Source organism: Carlito syrichta, unplaced genomic scaffold, assembly GCF_000164805.1.
Source record: "Carlito syrichta isolate Samal-C Ts95f unplaced genomic scaffold, Tarsius_syrichta-2.0.1 Scaffold309314, whole genome shotgun sequence".
Taxonomy (NCBI): domain Eukaryota; kingdom Metazoa; phylum Chordata; class Mammalia; order Primates; family Tarsiidae; genus Carlito; species Carlito syrichta.
Genome location: NW_007253410.1, coordinates 161,385 through 167,606, shown reverse-complemented (window position 1 = coordinate 167,606; position 6,222 = coordinate 161,385). Strand labels below are relative to the sequence as shown.

The 6,222-nt window shown below is 39.3% G+C and overlaps 1 protein-coding gene across 1 annotated transcript in view; it reads left to right on the top strand.

Moving 5' to 3' along the window:
- The window catches only part of WDR60 (WD repeat domain 60), a 119,712-nt gene that overhangs the window by 41,634 nt on the left and 71,856 nt on the right, over positions 1–6,222 (top strand). The window lies entirely within an intron of this gene.

Sequence of the window (6,222 nt, the reverse complement as noted above, 5' to 3'; positions counted from 1 at the left end):
CAGGCGTGCACTACCACACCCGGCTAATTTTTGATTTATTGTAGAGATGAGGTCTCGCCAGGTTGCTATTCAATTTCTTTAAATAGATATAGACCTATTCAGATTTTCTTTTTCTTCTAGTGTGAGTGTTGCCAGCTGTGTCTTTCAGGCAATTGGTATATTTCGTCTAGGTTATCAAATATATGAGCAAATAATTGTTCATAGTATTCCTTGATTATCCTTTTAATGAAGATGGGATCTGTAGTGATGCCCTCTTTTTCATTTCTGATACTAGTAATTTGAGTCCACTCTCTGTTTTTCCTTAGTTGGCTTGACCAGAGGTTTATTGATTTATTGATATATTTTTTAAAACACAGCTTTTGATTTCATTGATTTTCTGTATTAATTTCCCGTTTTCAATTTTATTGATTTCTACTCTATTTATTTTCTTCTGCTTACTTTATATTTAATTTGATCTTATTTTTCTAGTTTTCTAAGGTGAAAACTTAGTTGATAAATTTTAGAACTTTCTTCTTTTCTAATATATGCTCTGTTGCTATACATTTCCCTCAAAGCACTACTTTTGCCACATTTCAAAAATTTTGATAAGTTTATTTTTATTTCAATTTAGTTCAAAATGTTTTCAAATTTCCCTTGAAATTTGTTCTTTGATTCGAGTGTTATGTAGAAGTCTATTTAATCTCCATGAATTACAGAATTTTCAAATTATTTTTCTGTTACTGATTTGTAGTTTAATTCCATTGTGATCTAAGAGCAGATGTATAATTTCCATTCTTTTAAATTTGTTAAGATATTTTTTATGGCCCAGAGTGTGGTCTATCTTGATGAATATTTTATGCAAGCTTGATAAGAACACATATTCTCCTGTTGTTGGATACAGTAGTCTGTAGATGTCCATTATATACAGTTGATTGACGGTGTGATTGAGTGACCTTCCTGATTATCTGCCTGCTAGATCTGTCCATTTCTGTTAGAGGGTATTGCAGTCTCCACTATAATATTGGATTCATCTATTTTTCCTTACATTTCTATTAGTTTTTGCCTTACATAGTTTGATGCTCTTATTGGGCGCACACATGTGCGCATGTGCGCACACACACGTTGAGTATTGTTATGCTTTCCCTTAAAGACATTAAATTCACCTCTTTGTTATTATGTAATACCCTTCTTTATTTCTGACAACTCTACTTACTTTGAAGTTGGCTGTGTCTGAAATTAATATAACTACTTTTGCTTTCTTTTGATTAGTGCTAGTGTAGTTTATTTTTCTTTATCCACTTAATCTATATGTGTCTTTATCTTTAAAGTGGGTTTCTTGTAGATTTTTTTTTTTTTTTTGGTCCCTTTTGGTGATCTCTGTCTTGTTATTGGTGCACTTAGCTGTTGATGTTCAAAGTGATTATTGATATAGTTGGGTTAATATTTACCATATTTGTTACTGTTTTCTGTTTGTTACTCTTGTTCTTTGTTCTGTTTTTGTCTTCCATTCTTTTTCTGCTTTTTGTGGTTTTTTTTTTTTTAAACATTAAAGGTATTTATTTATTTATTTATTACAAAGATGTGGGGTACAATTCAGGGTTAGGTATACACACATTGATTATGCAGGTATCCTTGTTGATGAGGAATGCCCTTCCCTCCCCTAGCTGTTTCCCTCAATCCTTTTGTGGTTTTTAGTTGAACATTTTATATGAATCAATTTTCCTATTGGATATGGCTCATTTTTGACATTTCTTAGTGATTGTCATAGGATTTGCAATATACATTTATGGCCAGTATAAATACTCTTTTAAATAATGCTATACCACTTTCCAGATAAGAGTGAATACCTTATAGTAACAGAATAATCTGAATCCTTGCCTTCCATCCCTTGTATTGTTGCTGTCATTTATTTTACTTATATACAACCTATATAAGCATATATACAGTTGTCTCTTAGTGTTTATTTTTTTCCAGGACCCCCTTAGATACCAAAATCTGCAGATGCTAAGTCCCTTATATAACATGGTGTAGTATTTGCATATAACCTATGCATGTCCTTCCATGTGCTTTAAATAATCTCTAGATAGCTTGTATTGCCTAATACAAAGTAAATGGTACATAACTGTTATACTATAGTGATTTTTATTTGTGTTTTTTATTGTTGTGTTGTTATTTTTTATCATTTTTTCAAATTTTTTGATCTGGTGCTGGTTTAAATCTACAGATGTGGAACCTGCGGAACCTGCAGTTAAGGAATGCTGACTGTACATGTGCACACACACCCATTTACCATATGTACATCAGTATACACAATTGAATACATTGTTATTATCATCTTAAATAAACTGCTGTGTGTTAGATCAAGTAATAATAAGAAAAATGAAATTTTCTATGTCCTTCTTTGCTCTTCCTTTGTTATGTAGATCCAAATTTTTGACATACCTCATTTTCCTTCCTCTGCTGAACTTCTTTTAATATTTCTTTGTTTTTTTTTTTGAGTTGGAGTCTCACTCTGTCACCCAGGCTGGAATGCAGTGGCACACTCATGGCCACTGCAGCCTCGACCTGCTGGGCTTAGGCGATCTTTCCACCTTAGCCTTCCAAGTAGCTGGAATTACAGGCACATGCTACCACACCCTGCTATTTTTTTGATTTATTGTAGAGATGAGGTCTTGCCAAGTTGCCCAGGCTGTTCTCAAACCTGTGGACTCAGGCAACCCTCTTACTTCGCCCTCCCAAAGTGCTGGGATTATAGGCCTGAGCTGCCATGCCCCGCCAATATTTCTTTCCAGGCACATCTACTGCAAACAAATTCCTGAATTTTGGTTTGTCTGAAAGTCTTTAGTTCTTCTTCACTTTGGAAGGATAAATTTGTAGACTATGCTGGTGCTTTTTTTTTTTTCCTTTCAGCACTTTAAATGTTTAATTGCATTCTTCTTGCTTGCATGGTATCTGAAAAACTGGATGTAAGTCCTATCTTTGCTCCTCAATAGATAAGGTATTTTTTTCTCACCAGATTCTTTCAGTATTCTTTCTTCATCTGTATTTTCTGCAGTTTGAATATGATACACATTTATGGCCAATCTAAGTACTCTTTAAATAATGCTATACCACTTTCCAGGTAGAGTTGAGTACTTTATAATAACAAAATAATCTGAATCCTCGCCTCCCATCCCTTGTATTGTTGCTGCTATTTATTTTACTTACATACAACCTTATATAAGGTGTGTGTTTTGGCATTTATTCCATCAGTGTTTTCTGAGCTTCCTGGATCTGTGGTTTGGTGTCTGAAAAGATTTGGAGAAGTTCTAAGTCATCATTGTTTCAAATATTTCCTCTGTTCCTCTCTCTCTTCTCTTTCTGAAATTCTCATTTCATGAGTGTTACACCTTTTGTAGTTGTCCCACAGTTCTTGTTTCCTTAGCTGTGTACTGTCTGCTAATGAGCCTATCAAAGGCTTCCTTCATTTATGTTGCAGTGTTTCTGACCTCTACCTTTGCTTTTCAGTTCTTTCTTAGACTTTGCATCTTTCTGCTTAACATTGCCTGTCTGTTCTTGTATACTATCTACTTTATCCATTAGAGCCCTTAGGATATTAATTATAGTTTTTTAAAAAAAAATTTATTTCAATAGCTCTAGGGGTACAAATGGTGTTTGATTACATGGATGTATTACATAGTGAAGAAGTCTGGACTTTAAGTGTACCTGTCACCCCCACCTGTTCACATTGTACCTGATAGGTGTTTTTCATCTCTTTCCCACTTCTGAGTCTTTGATGCCATTATGGCATTCTCTATGCCTTTGCAGACTCTTAGCTTAGCTCCCACTTACAAGTGAGAACATGTGGTATTTAGTTTTCTGTTCTTGTGTTACTTCTATCTCAACAGTCCTGGAGGAAGGGTTTGCCCTATGCCCTCCTTGATTTTAGAGATCCAAGAAGAGTTGTGAATGTTTCAGTTTGTTCAGCTTCTTACTTGTCGTTAAGTGACCCCAGGCTCATCACGTGGGAAACCAACCAGAAGTCCCAAAAGGGACCTTGTTGTAGGACAGTTTTTTCTATGAAGTGTTTGCTCACAATAACTCTCCCCCACTCCAGGCAGTGAGCTATCCTGACCCATTCTCTTTGTCCTGTGGGCAGGTGTACATATCTGGAAAGTCAGTCCTGAACATCCAGATGGGAAACAACTAGCCTTGCTTGTGGCATCATTAGTTGACTATGGCAGTGTTTACTGCACAGAGTTTTACTAGGTTCCAGAGATAAAAGATTATGTTTCTGATTGGTAGATGGTGTAACTGAGCCCTTTGCCAACCTCTTTCCTGAGCTCCATCTTCTCCTGAGTACTCTCCTCTTTCTCATCATACTCATTCTACTCAAGCCACGCTGACTTAGCTTCCACCCTCTACTCCTAAATTGACTTTCCCTCCTGCAACCATAAATTGGTTAGTGACACTGCTGTCTACCCAGTGTTTACACCTGAAAACCTTGGGTGTCCAAGCCACTATATCTTTCTTCTGCATTCTCTGCCTCTGCAGCCTGTGGTTTCCAGTCTTGCCTCCTCTGTATCCCGTGTCTGTCCTGCCTTCAGACACCAGAATGATCCCATTCACAGTCTTTCCATGACCTCCAGAATGCAGTCTGCAACTCTTTCGACCAATGTGTGTTGTGTTCTGTCTGCTGTAGGGGATGAGAGCTGCTTAGTCTTTGGAAATAGGTGTGGCTCAGTCAGATTCTTTCTTAGAAGGATTCCTCTGAGCTCTGTAAATTAAGAGGACACAGTGGGGACAGTGAGGACCGAACTGAGGACAACAGGATGGGGAAGAGGTGAGGCCTGGAAGAGATGCTGAGGTCCCGTGATCAGCTGGGGATGGCCAGGGAAGAGCCTATCACATGGCTTCTGGGTGGTGTTTGGCCATCACATGGGATGTAGGAGAGCAGATATAGATGAGAGGAGAAACAGCTTTGCGGGAAAGTATGAGTTTGTTTGTTTTTTTAGACATTGTATTTCTGCTACCTCTTATTTTAGAAACCTGGAATGTATTTCTTTCTTTTCTTTTGAGTCATAGTCTCACTGTCACCCAGGCTGGAGTAGAGTGGCAGGCTCACAGCCACCGCAGCCTTGACCTGCTGGGCTCAGGTGATCTTTCTGTCTAGGGTTCCAAGAAGCTGGAACCACAGGCGATCGCCACCACATCAAGGTAATTTTGTTTTTGATTTTTGTACAGATGAGGTCTCACCAAGTTGCCCAGGCTGATCTTAAACCCCTAGGCTCAGGCTATCCTCTCACCTCCACCTCCCAAAGTGCTGGGATTACAGGTATGAGCCACCGTGCCTGACTTGGAGTGTGTTTCTAATCTATTTTCCAGGCAAACTCTTATTTATCCCTTAAAACCCATACTAGGATGGCCTTCAGGTGATCTGTGCAGTCCTCTCAAGAGGCTGCCTGAGTCCTTGATGGGACTTAGTAAATATCCTTCAATAGAGTGAAGTGGTTAGTCTTGACATGTTGACACTGAGTCCCTGGCCAGGATCTGAGCAACCTGCTCTATCCATTTTTTTTTTTTTGAGTCAGAGTCTCACTCTGTCGCCCAGGCTGGAGTGCAGTGGCCGCTCCTGATCACCACAGCCTTGACCTGCTGGACTCCGGTGATCCTTCCGCCTCAGCCTTCCAAGTAGCTGGAACAACAGATGTGCGCTACCATGCCTGGCTAGTTTTTGATTTATTATAGAGACGAGGTCTCACCAAGTTGCCCGGGTGGGTCTTGAACCCCCGCGCTCAGGCAATCCTCTCGCCTTGGCCTCCCAAAGTGCTGGGATTACAGGCTGAGCCACCAAGCCCGGTCTACCTGCTCTATCCTAAATGGAAAGGAAAAGGCTGTGACTAAGTACTAACATCATGCTGTGAGACCGCTTAGTTGATGTTTTAGTCATTTGGAATATATGTCAGTTCAGGCCGAACTGGGGCAGACACCTGTACTTGGCACACTTTTCTGCATATCTGTTCTTAGTGATGCAAATAAGATGAACACCGTTCAGTGGGGGATATGCTCATGGGTAAGAAATGCGTTGCTGGGCATTTGGAGTTTAGTTGTACAACACTTTAAAAAATGTTTACTCAGCCAGGCTCGGTGGCTCAGCCTGTAATCCTGCGCTTTGGGAGGCTGAGGTGAGTGGATTGCCTGAACCCACTTGGCGAGACCTCATCTCTACAATAAATCAAAAATCAGCCGGGCGTGGTAGCGCAT